This window comes from Bombus affinis, chromosome 1, assembly GCF_024516045.1.
Source record: "Bombus affinis isolate iyBomAffi1 chromosome 1, iyBomAffi1.2, whole genome shotgun sequence".
Classification (NCBI taxonomy): domain Eukaryota; kingdom Metazoa; phylum Arthropoda; class Insecta; order Hymenoptera; family Apidae; genus Bombus; species Bombus affinis.
The window spans coordinates 19,057,753-19,073,251 of NC_066344.1; the positions used below are offsets into that span (position 1 = coordinate 19,057,753).

At 33.4% G+C, this 15,499-nt stretch overlaps 1 protein-coding gene and 3 long non-coding RNA genes across 20 annotated transcripts in view; 1 reads left to right on the forward strand and 3 right to left on the reverse strand.

Annotated features, from left to right (window-relative positions):
- LOC126918090 (uncharacterized) overlaps positions 1-15,499 on the reverse strand; it is a 702,612-nt gene that overhangs the window by 628,744 nt on the left and 58,369 nt on the right. The gene's annotated exons all lie outside the window — the stretch shown is intronic.
- LOC126918032 (uncharacterized) overlaps positions 1-15,499 on the forward strand; it is a 319,978-nt gene that overhangs the window by 241,197 nt on the left and 63,282 nt on the right. The gene's annotated exons all lie outside the window — the stretch shown is intronic.
- LOC126918173 (uncharacterized) lies at positions 919-3,049 on the reverse strand. Its single transcript, XR_007711255.1, has 2 exons — positions 1,463-3,049; positions 919-1,399 (listed from the first exon to the last, which is right to left on the reverse strand). It is a non-coding gene; the product is annotated as an uncharacterized LOC126918173 (long non-coding RNA).
- Positions 8,944-15,499, reverse strand: part of LOC126918107 (uncharacterized) — a 32,584-nt gene continuing 26,028 nt past the window's right edge. For 9 of the 10 annotated variants that reach the window (XR_007711226.1, XR_007711223.1, XR_007711222.1 and 6 more), the window contains 2 exons: positions 10,339-13,620; positions 8,944-10,237 (listed from right to left, as the gene is read on the reverse strand). This is a non-coding gene — a long non-coding RNA (uncharacterized LOC126918107). The remainder of the gene's footprint in view (positions 10,238-10,338; positions 13,621-15,499) is intronic. The other variant, XR_007711225.1, reaches the window with a different exon arrangement.

A 15,499-nucleotide genomic window follows, 5' to 3' on the forward strand; every position in this document is an offset into this window, starting at 1 on the left:
CTCTTAGAGATACAGCGGTATAAAAATAAGAAAATAAGCAAGAATGTATTTATCATTTCCTTTTCTTGACTCTTCACGTATATTTTAAAAAGCATACATACGTGACCCCAATTTTTAATTGGAAAATATTCTAATTTGTATATTTTAGTCCATTGTCAATTAATTTCTAACTAACTTTGGTTGTTCATTATTATAATGAACACCTTGTATAGAATTCTAATTCTATATAATTTTGACTTAGAAAATACTGATTTTATTTAAACAAACACATACGAATGATTTGGTTAACTTGTTGAAAATTTCACTAATTTCATTGGAGCAGATTGCTGCTGGTAGAGATCGAGATCATTGCCAAAACTGACAGGCCGTTCACAAATATCTCGATGCATGACAAAAGAGCAAAGCGTCTCTCGAATCGTGTTTTTAAATTCCAATTTCAGCCGTTGTACTTGCAATTGGATTAGTATGGCTCCTCGAAAAACGGAACGCCAGGTGCGCTTTTACGTCCGTACACGCGAAAATCCATCACTGCAGCGTTGACGAAGAACCTCTCAATGAAACGTTCAGACATCTTTGAACAGTGTATCGATGAAGTATTCTTTATGTGATGTATTCTTTATGTGAAATTTATGATATTTCATTGATATATCCGGTACATCGTTGTTGCAACACTTTTTTGATCGGAGAACAATTTACGAATAAAACGTCTTGTCACGATTGATGTTGCTTTTGTGATATCTATGCTACGTGCTTCTCGTTTAATCCAACCGAAATTGTAGTATCAAATCGATTTTTCATCCGACTTTATTTCATATTCTGCACAAGTTTTCTTCAAACCCAAATAGTTTTATTAAAGTTTATTTCTTGTGTTTGATGGAAAGAAGAAACCAGATATTACTTATTTCAACTTTCAATAGATTATTTGTGTTTTTTTTTTGTTTCTATCTTAATGAAAAAAACCACTAGTTTCCACACTAACCTAAATTTTATTTATTATTAATTTAATTTCTCATATCCACAATAGAAAAATATCTAACATTCGTATATTGTCTATGCATTTGCTTACGAAGAAGAGTAACATCAGATTTAAAAAATGTTTTCTCTGTGAAACTATTAAATATATTTGATGTACACTACATAGTCCATTGATAAATATTCGGGCACTTACGTATTTTTGGATTTTGCATAATCATGCAATGAATTTAATTTCTTTTATGAATCTACTGTGTTACCGTACAATCTTTTACGTTTTACATAAAAATTAATTTTTCTAGATCGGTTGTTCCTAGCAATCCGTTATCTATATATAGGATCAGTATGATTTCCTTGCCATTCTTATCTCGGATGTACAAGCAAGATTCAACATCGCTTGTTTGAAATCCCAGTTTCACGAGCAATTCTGCAAAGTTCTTGTTTTTGAGACCTATTTCAGCCTGTACAAACTTTTACCGAGTAGGCTAACCTTATTGGTACTGTCGCCATAACGTTCTGGTTGTTCCATGCATATAGTCTTGTCGAATTTTGAATATAGGAATACCGTTGACGCATTGAATGTCAAATATATCTGTTTACTATACTCATATATGAACTGAACATATTGTGCTCATCTTTGCAATTGGGCTAAATGTTTGGTTGTAGTCTATATTTTGACACTGATTGAATTCTTTAATGATTAACCTTGCCTTGTATTTGTCGATCGTGTCATTGGAATTTCTTTCCACGCGAATATTTTTCATTTGCACGGTACCGCATTTACATTCTTTGGTAGATCCATTAACTTCCACATCTGATTTTTTTGTAGGGAGAACATTTCCACATTCACGGTTTCCCTCTATTTAGTGCTTTCTTTGCTGTTCATAGCAGCTTTAAACGTTTCTGGATCTTCCGATCTGTTGACAAATTTATCGCTAACATAACATGATCGTCTAGATATCATGGTTTCATCAGAGTCGAGCAATCTGTAAGGACTCTTCTTGTTAATGAATGATGCTCATCTTCTTCGATTTCGTATTCATCGTCGCTCATCGTCTCTTCCTTTATTTTTGTTCGGTTTTATGGTTTCGGAATCGTTCAAGCATAGCGTGATCTCTCGTGTCTAACTCGTTTTGTCCACAGGGCGTTGTTGTCCTTATTTGTAACCTTATAAGTAGTAGATGTTATATATTCACATAAAACAGATCAGTATTTCGGGAGGTTTTCTATTCCGAGATAACCTACGTTATCGTCGAGATTGTCGTTTCGGACCACTTTGCCTTGTGCGCGAGGATTTTCGCTGTTCATGTTCTGGTTGTAATTTACACTTGAGGATATCGCTGTACTGGTTCGCGCAGGCTCAGGAGTTATTATTGGTACACTAACGCCATTCATCTTCAAACTGTGTTTGTACGAAACCGAGACGAGGTGTCATCGATTTCGTCGAATCTTGCCACCACTTTCTGTTCCAATGAAGTATGAATTACTATCATCTTGATCTATAATTTTGGTGTACAATCACATGTCTATGATCCAAACCTTATCGCTTCTTTTTAATACAGAAAGTTTCTTCATGTGTAGGTTATTGTACATTTTCTCCTGTTTATTTTTTCTCGCATTTTATTTAAAAGCTACTCTGTCGTGCTCTATAAGGGGACCTAAGTTTTTTTTAAAAAAATAAGAATATGAGACCGAATCTTTCTTGAATATATTAATTCTGCGGGCGAGTAACCATTTTCTAACGAATAACAATGCTGTTGTGTAGCTTAAGAGACCTATATTAACACTTAGCCAACCGAATAGAAAGATCTCCCCTCTGTAAAGTACAATACATTGCTGCGTGACTGAACGGAAAGATCTCCCTCTTTGACTTTTGCAACGCGTTTTCTTTCTTTTTTTGTTATTATCAGTTATTGTTTACCTGGAATTGTTCCTAATTAATTGCGTCACTTTTTCTGCTTTTATAAAATACAGTATATAATAAAATACACCAATCTAGTGGTGTTAAAATTAATTAAAAAGTTACACTATCAGTTATGACTAAATAAAGTTATAATCGAACGATACCACATTGTAAAAAAATATTTTTAATTTCATGTTCAAGTCGTGTTATTTACCTTTAGTCATCTTTACTGTTTGTAATTTTACCTATACTTTTTATACTTTTAATATATACTTTTAATTTGATGTTTTGTATAAACAATATGTGAAATCGTTAAATAAAATCATTACCGCAAAATATAATTGTAATTTTTATAAAATATATTTATATTTATAAAATATAATATAATTTTTAAACTTCTTTGTTTTTTAAGTAGTGAATATTAGTCCTGGATACTTGAAAAATGCGCGGTCGAAAGCGTATAGCTTGACTTGTCTGAGCGCCGTGGAAACATATAGCTCGCAGTGGTGCGTATCACGTAAAGTTGAAGGTTGGATGATAAAATAAAGTAGCTGGGTCCTAACACAACTATCAATTTTGCCTTTATTAAACTTTATTAGAAATTCAGCAATCACAATAGAATATATACCGAATTAATACATATAAATCACAACTCACTCCACAACTTTATGTAAAACCTAGTTACACTGATATGCTAAGTACGCGACCGGTCTAAGGGTAGAAACTCGGTAAAAGGTGTTGACTATTCTAAAGATAAATAGTTTAGTGACGATGTTGTGGCGGAGGAAAGCTAGGGGGTGTGTGTCCGAGACCACGAGATGAGCTGATTCGTTAAGGACAATTTTGTCTAGGAAAGCGAGAGCGATAGACATTGCTTTTGATTGAAGCACAAGAACCCTGGTGGACTAGGAAGAGTCTTAGCCGTCCTTAAGGGAATGTTGCTAACGAAAAATACCGAACGTGGGAAAACTAACTTTCCGTATCTTCCGTAGTAAAATGTAAAGAACACTGGAAATAGAAGATGCTTGTTTTTGGTCTGAAGGACCTTAAATATGAAAATGACAAGATTTATTGGTAGATCCTTAAGACTATTGAAGCTACGCAGTAAGGATGCGTAGGCATTTGGATACTATCTTGACCTCGGTGTGTGGCCTGGTCTCTGTTGTGGATTAGGCTTGATGTTACGCGCGCGCGGTTGGCTAAATGTTAATATCATCGCATTTTGTGTAGTACTTTTAGCAATTTTTATATTGGCACCATTGCTCTGTAAGAACCTTGGCGAACTTGTTACATACAAGGTTGAAGTCATTCGCAAACCGACGGAATCTGAACGAAAACTGTGTGTGGTAATCACTTCTTATAATTTTGTGAATCTAACGAATACCTTTTTACAATTTTCTATTATCTCTTTTTTAGATAATGACTTTAGTGGACAAATTTCAAGAAGTCTGAAGTAATAGTCTGTTATGATCAGAAACCAGTGGTCTTTATGTCATAGGTCTAACCCTATCTTTTGCCAAGGAGGCTCGGGAAAGTCTTCTTTTCTTCACTCCACTATTGTTTTTTTTTCTTTTTTTTATTTAATTTGTACTTTACAATTTGTCCAGCTGGACATTTGCTAAATTTTTCTAGCTTTATTGCTAATTAACACGTGGATGGTTACTCTCAGCGGGATACCATCCTCGAGTTTGTCTATTTTATTTTTTTAGTGAAGTCAGTGAGGTGTCTTCTCTTTAGTCTTTTTTTATGAGAATTTTGCTCGCTTCAGCAGCTAGCTGGTTTGGATGTGTTGCCGTTCTTTCCACGAATTTATTTGCATATCTGCCGATTTCTCCTTTGACTATTGGTATTGAGACACGTTGGCAACGGTTACCTAACAGTAGTTACTACTAATTCCCATAGATCGAATGCAATATCATTACAATGCAATATCCTTGTCCCGAGTCGGGGAATCATCTATTTTCCAGAAGGCAATCGCGTTCAATCCGAATGATCGGCTTTGTATCCGGTGTCAGGAGTCTGACAGTCTTAACGATGAAAAAGTTACTCAATAGTGGTTGCTTCTGGGTCTGCATTGATTTTCCTTTGTCATCACATCGAATATCATCTACTTGTTATCATTTTTCTTATTACCGATGTGTTCTTCCCAGTAATCTATTTTTCTGTTACCTCGAATAGACGAACCGATAAGATACTTATGAATAATTGAGATGTTAAATCATTGGGAAACAATACAGCGTTATGCAACATTTCATTTCTAATGTTTTGCAAGTTATTTACAGGACTTAAAGCGTACTGTTGCATGCGATCGGTACATTCTGTTATCCTGGTTCCCTTTAAATCAAATGATATATACATCGCTTCAGCATTCTGAACACGCTTACTTGTTTGTAGATGTTGCTAATTTCCGATAAATTTATCAACCAATTTTATCAAAAATTTGCACATTCTCTACTACCGCGCAAAGAAAATAGGAGTTAAGGTAAGATTTAATTTGCATATCTAATTTGGGATAATCTCTTCCCGAGGGAGAGAGAGAGACGGCCGTCAAATATTTTATATATATTATTATTATATTTGTACCATTATGCATATACATAAATACCTTTTAAATATTATCATACAGCAATACAATTAATAATTTCACATATTTCCTATATGACTTGAAGGCATTGATTTTTCTATGTCTAATATATAGAAATGTACGAAATGTTGAGAATAAAGAGATATTTATTTTCCAAATCCTTCATTACCAATTTGTAGATGTTTATGTGAAGAGGACGTAGGTATGTGAGGATTAATGACGAGATTACTCGTTGATGTAACCGTCGAATATATTTAAAACAATAAATTAACACGTTGACTGCCACACGTGTTTTCAAAGAAATCTCCGTCAGGTCACGCGTGCAGCAGTATCAAGCGTTCTCTGCCAGGTGCTCCCATCGATATTTTAGTAATGCGAGTCGTTCAAGCGATGGTCTCAAGAATGACCTCTCGTTTCGTTTGTTCGCAACATTAAAACCACTAGCTGTTGTTGAATATAATAAAGGAATGTGTGGTATAGATTATTCCGACCAAATGGTTTCTTATGCCACCACAATTACAAAAGGAATCAAATGGTACAGAAAACTTGGCATTCGACTCCTTCTGGGAATTTCTGTTGTGAACACTTTGATGGTTTACAAAATTGCAACAAGCAAGAATATAGATATTAGAATATTCAGACAATCATTAGTTGCAAAATTATTAGGGTTGTCTGAAAATACAAAAAATCCTTGTCTTCAACGGAGTCGGCATAATATCGCCGTTCGGAAAAATGATTCCGGAAGAAGCATTAGACGCGCGTGCAAACTATGTTATGCAAATAAAAGACGTCGAATGGACCGAACAAAGGCACAAAAGAATTTGAAGAAAACAACAACTTATTGTCCAAATTGTCCCGACCAACCTCAGCTATGTATAGAATGCTTTAAAGTTTTACATTCTAAATAATTTTTTTAATAAACCATTTTCTTATTACTTTTATAACAATTCAACAGTTTTACTACTATGGAATATCTTTTCAAATACCTACGACGATTCTTCGTAAGTAGTCAAATAAGCGACACCCGAATATGGGTTACGCGGCCTGACCAGAAACTTTGCTGACACTCGAATACGGGTGTCATGGCAGTCAATGTGTTAATATACAGCCGTAACGTGAGTCGTTAGTACGAAGTATAAATCGCAAAATAAGATCGCCGAATCAATACTCGCAAATGCTCGTCGCGTATCTCGATAGACGCTCGTAAGATACTCGAAGATACTCTAGATACTCGATAATAAATTCTTTATCGTTTTATTACATTTAGACTATGAAAACATTAAGAAAACAAATCATAGTAATTGTACGCGTCCGAACGCTCACGGTTGTGAGTGGAATGACGGAGGAAAGGAGTTGTAAACCAGACAGTTGATTACATAGTGAATTGTATGAATTTATTGGATGCGTGTCTATTAAGGGGCTGTCCTTTCTGAATATCATACACAATATCGACTCGGCTTTATATCGTGTCCGGCGGTCAAACCGCGACCCTTGAACTTCGTAAGACGGAGATGAAACGTATTCTACTATTGACTTTGCGTAAGTGACTCTGTCGTGCCCGGCGGTTGGACCACGACCGTTGATCTTTGTAAGATGGAAATGGACCGTAATCTACGACTAACTATATGTAACTGACTGTCATGTCCGACAGCCATACCATGACTTTTAGTTTACGTCAGATGGAAGACAAGCTCTTGAGAATTGATTTCACGCATCTACCCGGTTGTTGATCGCTTACGATGAGGGCGAAGGATAGAAGTTTGCTTCTTTTACCGAGTGCTTTGTGAAACTGTTGGCCCTTCAAAAGTTCTCGGACCTAGACTCCTCCTAGGATTCACTCAGCAATGTTGTAGATCCTTACCTTTTCAATTGTCTTGAACAGTAATAACTTACACATCTTCACTCGATCTAGTAGCAATATTCATTTAAAAATAGGTAGTAATATTTATTTAACAATTGAAAGAAGTCATGCAGCTGTCAATTGCTGAAAAATACTTTAAAACTCAAGGAAATAAAAGTTGAACGGTATCGCGAATCGAGATTGAATTAGTATCTTCTCATGCGTTTCGTACAATTGTTCAGACTGTTTATGCGTTTGTTCTCATTGTCAGAACTGATGAAGAGGGTTTAATTAGTACGTAATGAGGAGGATAATGGCATCGAATCGATGAACTCAATTTCAGAATGAAAAACGCTACCAACGAAAGAGAGATTAAGCTCGTTCTCTTTTTTCTCACCTTTTCCCTTTTTTCTCTCTTTCTCTCTTTTTCTTCGATTCTCTATCGGAATCAAGTAATTCGGTCGAGAATAACACGAACGTATCGAGTGCAATTGGAAATTAATTAATTACTTAACATCAGCGGACCCTTGAAACAATTTGTTCTTGTGCAAAATTTCCTTTGTTACAAGACACGGAAGAAGATACAGAGGAAACTTTACGTGTTTGCATTTTAAATGAATTTAACTTAGTATCTTGTTTCGCGAGGCGAAAGGAGCTTGTAAAGGATAGTATTCTCTTTCATTCGATGAAAATTCTTTAAATTATGGTGAAAACTTATGTTTTGTATTGTCATGTAAAATTATCATTTAGAATTTTTATTTAGGTATTACTATTAAGAATTATAATAATTAAATCTTTATTTAAATGTTCCTATTTAGAATTATTATTAGAATTTTTATCTAAATATTACTACAGAAAATGTACAGATACAGTTTTCTGCATTAAGTAAGAAATATTTATGCTATTTTCTTTTTATTCTATAATTAATATCTCTTTGAATTGGAAATAATAATATAAGCGTAGATATAATTAATTTATTTAGTAAATTGTTACATCACATAGATAGAATATATTAATAGTTTTGTTAAATAAATTTTAGCACTTTCACGTAATGTGACACCAATATGATATCAAGTACAGAACAACTGTTAGTATCCAGTGAAACTACATTGACGTCACGCGCAAAATATCTAAAGTTCACGAACTTGAAATTTTTTTACCAGAAAACGTCGGTTACTGGTTAAGGTTACTAGCAAATTTATGTGAATAGCAAAGCGTTAATGTCACGTCGACTACGTATATAATGGATGAAAATAGTATGGAGATTAAATGTTGTAGAAAATTATGTTTCAGTGGAGAAGAAATTCGGAATTTAGTTCCAAACTCTATATACTTATTCTTAGAATAATTTAAGCAAATGTGTTTCATGATGCTTTGGCAATCGCACGTGGATGGGTCAGATTTAAAAATTAAATGTGTATGTGCTTAAATCTAGCTTGGCCAATTCCAGCAATAAGTTCGTTTAGTGTCATTTATTTATTTTGTTTGTATGAATGATGATGATCGGGTGAATATGATAAAAAAAAGAATATGCAAAGTAATGAATAAAATGGTGTGAGGATTCAAAAGATGAAGCCAATAAGTAATAATAATAATAATAATAATAATAATAATAATAATAATAATAATAATAATAATGCATAGTAATGGTTTATGAATATTGTAATTTTATAAAAATTAACATTTTATTTCTCACAGTTAGTATCTTTAATACAATATTAAAAAACCTTTAATAAGAAAAAATGTCTACCAGGTTTTAAGTAAAAATAAAGGAATATAGACATTTTGTATACGTATTAAAATTTTCTTTTCTGATATATTAGAAATGTTTATAACGAAAGATGTAAATATTATGTTAATAATTAATTCAAATTTGTGCAGTATGACTGATTTAACTCGAAACACTGAAACATTCCGAAATAAATGAAATGTTTCAGATATAAAGTTTAGGTATGATATCGAAAGTGGCATACTATACCTTTGTCTATTTGACCTTGCAACGACGTTGAAACGGTCCTGTGAAGGTCATATTAACACTTTTAAATATGAACCTGTTTTTTTATAACATATGCTTGCAGCTGATATTGAGGCGTTTACAAAACACTACACACTACAGTTCGTGTAACAAGTATCATAGTATTTCTGAAAATGAGTATTTTATACCTGGTAGTTTATTACTTCTTTCCAGATCTTATATTGATCCTATTTTCTTTCCCATCTTTCGTATCCAATTGGCTACATGAGAAGACATATGTACAAACATTATATTGCACAACAGATACATAAAAATACATAGGAAGATACAGAACAAGTTATTCGTATTCAAATAAAGATACAAATGCCCGGAAACTTTCCTACTTGTCTTCCAATATCGTGCTAAGTTTTATCACCGCAGCAAAACATTTCAATATTCTTTATAGAATGACAAAATCAAGATAATAAAATGGTCAACCAATAGTTCAGAATCGATTTTTTAGCAGTTTTAGAGATGAGATGGACAACGTGAAAAATTTTCTTAAATATTACAAAATAAAAATGAGCTTCGAGAAACAACAAATACTTTCTTCTCAACAACATTTTATTTATTCACTTTTTCACTATTTTCCTCTTGATAATAAAGGAAAATTTAAATATTTAAAAATTTTCTTCGTATCAGATCGATTTAAATGTTCTATGTATTTTATATTTACAGTATTTTACATTTGAGAAACTTTAATACCTTTATTTAACTTCATATTAATGAATTGATCGACAACTTATTTTCGCAAGTAATATAATTATTTCATATCCAACAGAATGCGTTTTCATTTTGCCTGATTCTTTCCTTTGTAATACGATAGATTGGTAGAGAAATTGGTACACAGATAGAACAACACTCGAGTAACGACTTCGAGTGTCAGTTTTCCACTATCTTCTTAGACCATTGCCCGTATCGACCCTACAAAGTCAAGAATTAATTCAAAAGTAATCTGTACGCGGTCGAACTCGAACAAGATGTACCGAGACGAGTTGGCTCTAGCCAGAGCTAATTGCACGTACCAAGACAGACTATTCGAGAAACTTTAACCTTTTCGCTACTACGGGCGACTACAGCCGCTCTGCGTAAGATGCCGCCTATTGACGAGTATTGTACATTCTCAAGCCTTTTATTAACAATAAGATAGTGTAACAAGAGGGCAATGTATATGTTGTCCTCTTTCCACAATGAAGAATTGGTTGAGACGAAACGCCATCATCGCACACAAAAAATTATTAAAAAACCGAAGTGTGTTATCGATCATAATCGATTGATGGTAACTGTGGAGCGAATCGCGATGCCAGCGCCAGATTTACAATGTTAGCCTATGTGTAACACCATATAGTATTTATGTAACACCATGTAGTATTTCAAAAAATACTACACGCAATACTATTATTGAAAGCTATTAGTATCATACAATTATATTATATTATATCATGTTATTATATTCTGTAATGTTATTTGTTTTCCAAATTTTAATTAAAAGTGAGTGTGTTAAGAAGTTATAAATATTCTGTTTTCTCTGTAAGAAAGCTTTTTTCTTCGAAAAACACCGTCAGAGTAGCTCGGTTTGCAGTGAGGCGTAAACGCGGCTGCTGAGATTTTTCTCGCGCACCATGCACTGTTTTGACGCGGCGGCTCGTTTAGCGAGAGTGCCGTGGCGAAGAAGCTGCCCGTAGCGGAAGGGTTAAAGTTCAAATTGTTCAGCGTCGAATCAGTCGGTCGACCATCGATCGACGAACGATTTAATATCGTTTGAACGTAACCACGAGAGCGGCAAATTATTTTCCGCCATGGAGTGCAGTCGCGTAGGTGCACCCATGACGAGTGAATTCAATTCACATTTGAAAGAGACTCGTAGAACTTTTCCACAATCTTAACATAACTTTTCTATGTATTCTATCTAGAATAAAGTCGTCGTTTATTTCTCCACGATACTTAAGCTCTATTGCACATATGAATTCACTTCAACATTCATAGCCTATTTATAAAGGAGGCACTTATAAAAATGAATTAATTTATTTCATATAAAATAGAAAGCAATAGAACCAAACGAAGTAGTAATAAATTGAACAGTTTTTAATTCAAAATCACTGTATGATTCATGAAAATAATCTGTTGGATTTGTAGGATCTGTAGCGGCAGATGAGTTTGAGGACAATTCAAATCATGTTGTTGTTTTGTCTCGGAGTATCAAGACCGTTAGAATACAAGTAATGTAAGAACAAGTAAACTCCGGGAAAAACAATGTCGCAGCTACGTGCAACCGTCGAGTAAGGACGAATTCGAATTTTCCGATTCTCCCTCGACCAGTATAAATAAACAGACGCGATCTCGGGCGAATAGTATCAAGAGAGTATCGATAGAGATCAACAGCGCTTAACGAGTATCTTCGCGACAAATTATACCAAGTATTTATTTCAAACTATTTGTTATATTTACGATGCAGTGTACGTCTATTTATTTATTTCAAATATACTCGACGATTGCGACAGCAACTTTTCATCCGTGTTATTAAATCGCTATCTAACATAACCTAATCTCCACAGATCTTTACTACAATTAGTTTATTCACAATAAATGGATTAAACAGATGTTGATTAAACAGGAAACGATGGTTGTTTAACGTGAACTAATCACAATAACGTATTATAATTTAGACAGCTGCAATTAATTTACAACTCTCGTCACTACGGTTTCAACGCTCTCTTTTACGCGGACCACATTCTCTCGACAACACTAGCAACACTATCTTGACAATGCAATTCGCACTCTCTGACTTCTCGATTCACACTCTTTGATTTCTCAACTGACACTCTGACTGTGAATTCGTCTATCTCCCTTAGCATCCCTTTGTCTTTTTTCTTAGCCCCACCACGCACGTGTTCCGTAACCGCTCCTGGCCAGGGTCACGTAAGCTTTTTCGATTGAAGGATCGACGATACATTGTTGGGCTTGTCGGCACTTCGGCTTTCTCGCGACATTGTTTATAGTTCGTCCGATATCTCTTAGGCCTTTCGTCCACGATACTGTCACGTAAAAATGACAGGAAAATAATAATAAAAAAATGTTGGATTCTTGAACCAGAGTTCGAGATACCTTTACTCTATAATAAGATTACAAGTGTTCGATTAGACCGTTACCGAAAGACTGAAGCCTCGATCAAGACCCAGTCCTTCTAGATGTTCGTTTATCTTATGCCTACGTGCCGAATTCATATTCCTTTGTTTTGGGAGTCGATGTCGTGTGCAACGCGGTTCAAGTTTCCTGAGTCGGTTGGAGATATTTGTTGACGTTACAATACTACAGATATACGTAAATTTCTTAAAAACTGATAAATCGAGTTTTAAGTTTTGTAAAAATGAAAGGTAACATTATTAAGACAAGCAATATTTTAATATCATGACGAGAAATATTTTGAAAATTTTTATAACAATGAAAAAACATGTTTAACTTCGGAATCAAATATAAGAATAATTTTGGTAATATGGAACTGATAGACAATGTACTGAATCTTAAAACTGCTGTCCTTTAGACAATAAGAAATTTGACCTATCATGTGTTCTTTTCCTATAATCTTCTTATGTATAGTTCGTACATATTGATAAAAATAATAGCAAATATTAATTAATATATATAAAAGAGCAATAATTGAAAGTAGATAGAAATATGTGTTTTTTTTGCCACATTCTGAAAGTTTCGAAATTTTATATGACGATTCAGATATTCGCTATAAATAAGCATAAAATTGGTGAGTGATATAGAAGGAGTGATATATTTCTTGTTTTAGTTTAGACAGAGCAGCATATTGGATTCTAGTTATGCCAAAAGTACAAAGTTAACAGTAAAGGAACGTTAGTAAATTATAACTTTGAAAATATAACAAATACATCGGTCTTCTTATAGAATTGTATGAAATATCCGAGATACTTATAGACGGTAGCGTATGTCACAAAAATTACGAGATTTGAAAACATTCCTCTAGTCTAGAGTCTAGGTATACTCGTGTGACGAATGAATTCGATTCAGAATTCAAAGAACTACCTCGTAGAGGTATTCCACCGATGCCATTTCTCCACGATGAATAGTGTAAGTACTTATATACGTAGAATGGAGAGCTCGTGTTTTCATCCATGTCGACTCGTAAATTAGCCGATGCACTTCCACTAGCGCCATTATTTTGCTCGAATGGCCCGTGATTCTCGTACGCACACCTAGATGTGTTTGTACACTGGGTAGTCTCCTTTCTGCTTCTAGGGTGGGCTACTTTCTGGTTGACCCGTTTTCCTGCAAAGCTGCAGCTGAAAAACGCGAATTTAATTGACGAGACAAAGCGGCCAAAGAAATGGAAGTAACGTAAGACAAATTTGAGGTACAACTTATTAAGGAAGGGAATGTAGAAGAGGTTTGAAAAGAAAGTGGAGCTTAGAATTTTTACGAAATAATTTCTGTATAGTCAAATTAATGGTTAATTAACTGTAACCGATTGTTAGTAACAATAACGAATATTGTTATATTGTTACATTATTTTATCAATCGAAGGCCATAGGTGAAAAACATGACAACTTGCATTTCCCGTTTTCCTATAAGACAGTAATTTTTAAATTCTTATTTTTATCTCTTTCTGCCGTTCCTCCATTTCGTTATTAACTCCTTAACCTACAACTACGGGCATAGCCCGTAGTAGATGATCGGACCAAACGTAAATTCTCGAACGTAAATCAGAGGTTAAGGAGTTAAATATTACCACTCTTAATCCATATTATATGATATACAATATCATGTATTCATTATTTATATCCATATTTCTATTTATTTTATACGTTTACCATTATATTCTTCTATTTTATATTTCATTCACAATTTTATAGGTATAATATAGATACTATTTTATATTTTACCATGTTTTCTCATCTTCAAACACATAATATTCTTCTTCAAATAAGTATAAAATTCCTTTTTTCCTTTCGTTAAAAACTGTATAATTTCTCCTGTATGTATAATTTCAGTTGATCACAGAAGTATACACATTATGTTAGATTTACACTATATTGTGTATAAAATTATATGTAAATCATTAACGTAGAAAATAATTTTAAATCTATTTTTAACAAATACTTATTATTCTATAATATTTATCTATTTTTCTCTATTTATTTATTTTACTATTACAATTTATTTGTGTATTCTTATGTATTTTATTCTAATAATAGAATCGACGATAATAGAAAAAATAATGTTTAAGAATAAACTAGAATTTGCATTGAAAAATTATATGATAGAAACACACTATTAAATATTCAAATAATTGAATACTTTTAATTGAATGTGTCTGATATAAAATCATCATTATCCATCTCGAACTTTTAATCAATTTGACTCAACCCAATTTGGAATTCTGCATCGTTTCTTTTTGTTAAAAGCTTTTTTACACCTCTATGAGAAAGATGTTTAATTTTGTTATTTCGCACCGAATTTTGCCGGATGAAATTGTTGAATTTTTAATCTTTATCATACACTCAATTCAGCACATATATTCTGACCGTTTGAAGTTGGCAGTCGAAAATTTTGAAATTCACAATTGATGGTATACTTGTATGCTAAAGGTATGGACAGAATGCAAAATTTTTCCACCGGTCAACGTGGCTTTTAAAGCGGAAATCTCATTTCAGTGTCATGACCACGTGCACTGTATAAAGAATTCATACCGGAAACCACTTTGCATCCTACTTTCCGGATGGTTACGTAGATTACGTTCGACGATAGGCGTATTTTATTTTTCAATTTAAAATATATGTATATAAATATATATATATATATATATATATATATCCGGTTAAGTTCATGGGCGTGTAACGAATCTTCATTCGGGCTAGCCATCGTTGTTGTACGATAGAGACTATATTTACTGGTATAAATATTGATTTTTACAAAGTTTGACAAGTAACCGTGGTGATTAAACACTCGAAATGTTAGTGACAATGTTCTTAGGTTCAATAACGAATCCACGGTCAACGGGGTAATTCTCTGTTAAACGTAGAATATATTTTGAAGCACAAAGTAACGTTTACTATGACGCTCGGTATAATAATGCACGTAAAGACGATGTACTTTTTTTTTTTATCTTTGTTTATTAATTCCAGGTTTTTTACATATTTTTTTTTTTTACATGATTTTTTT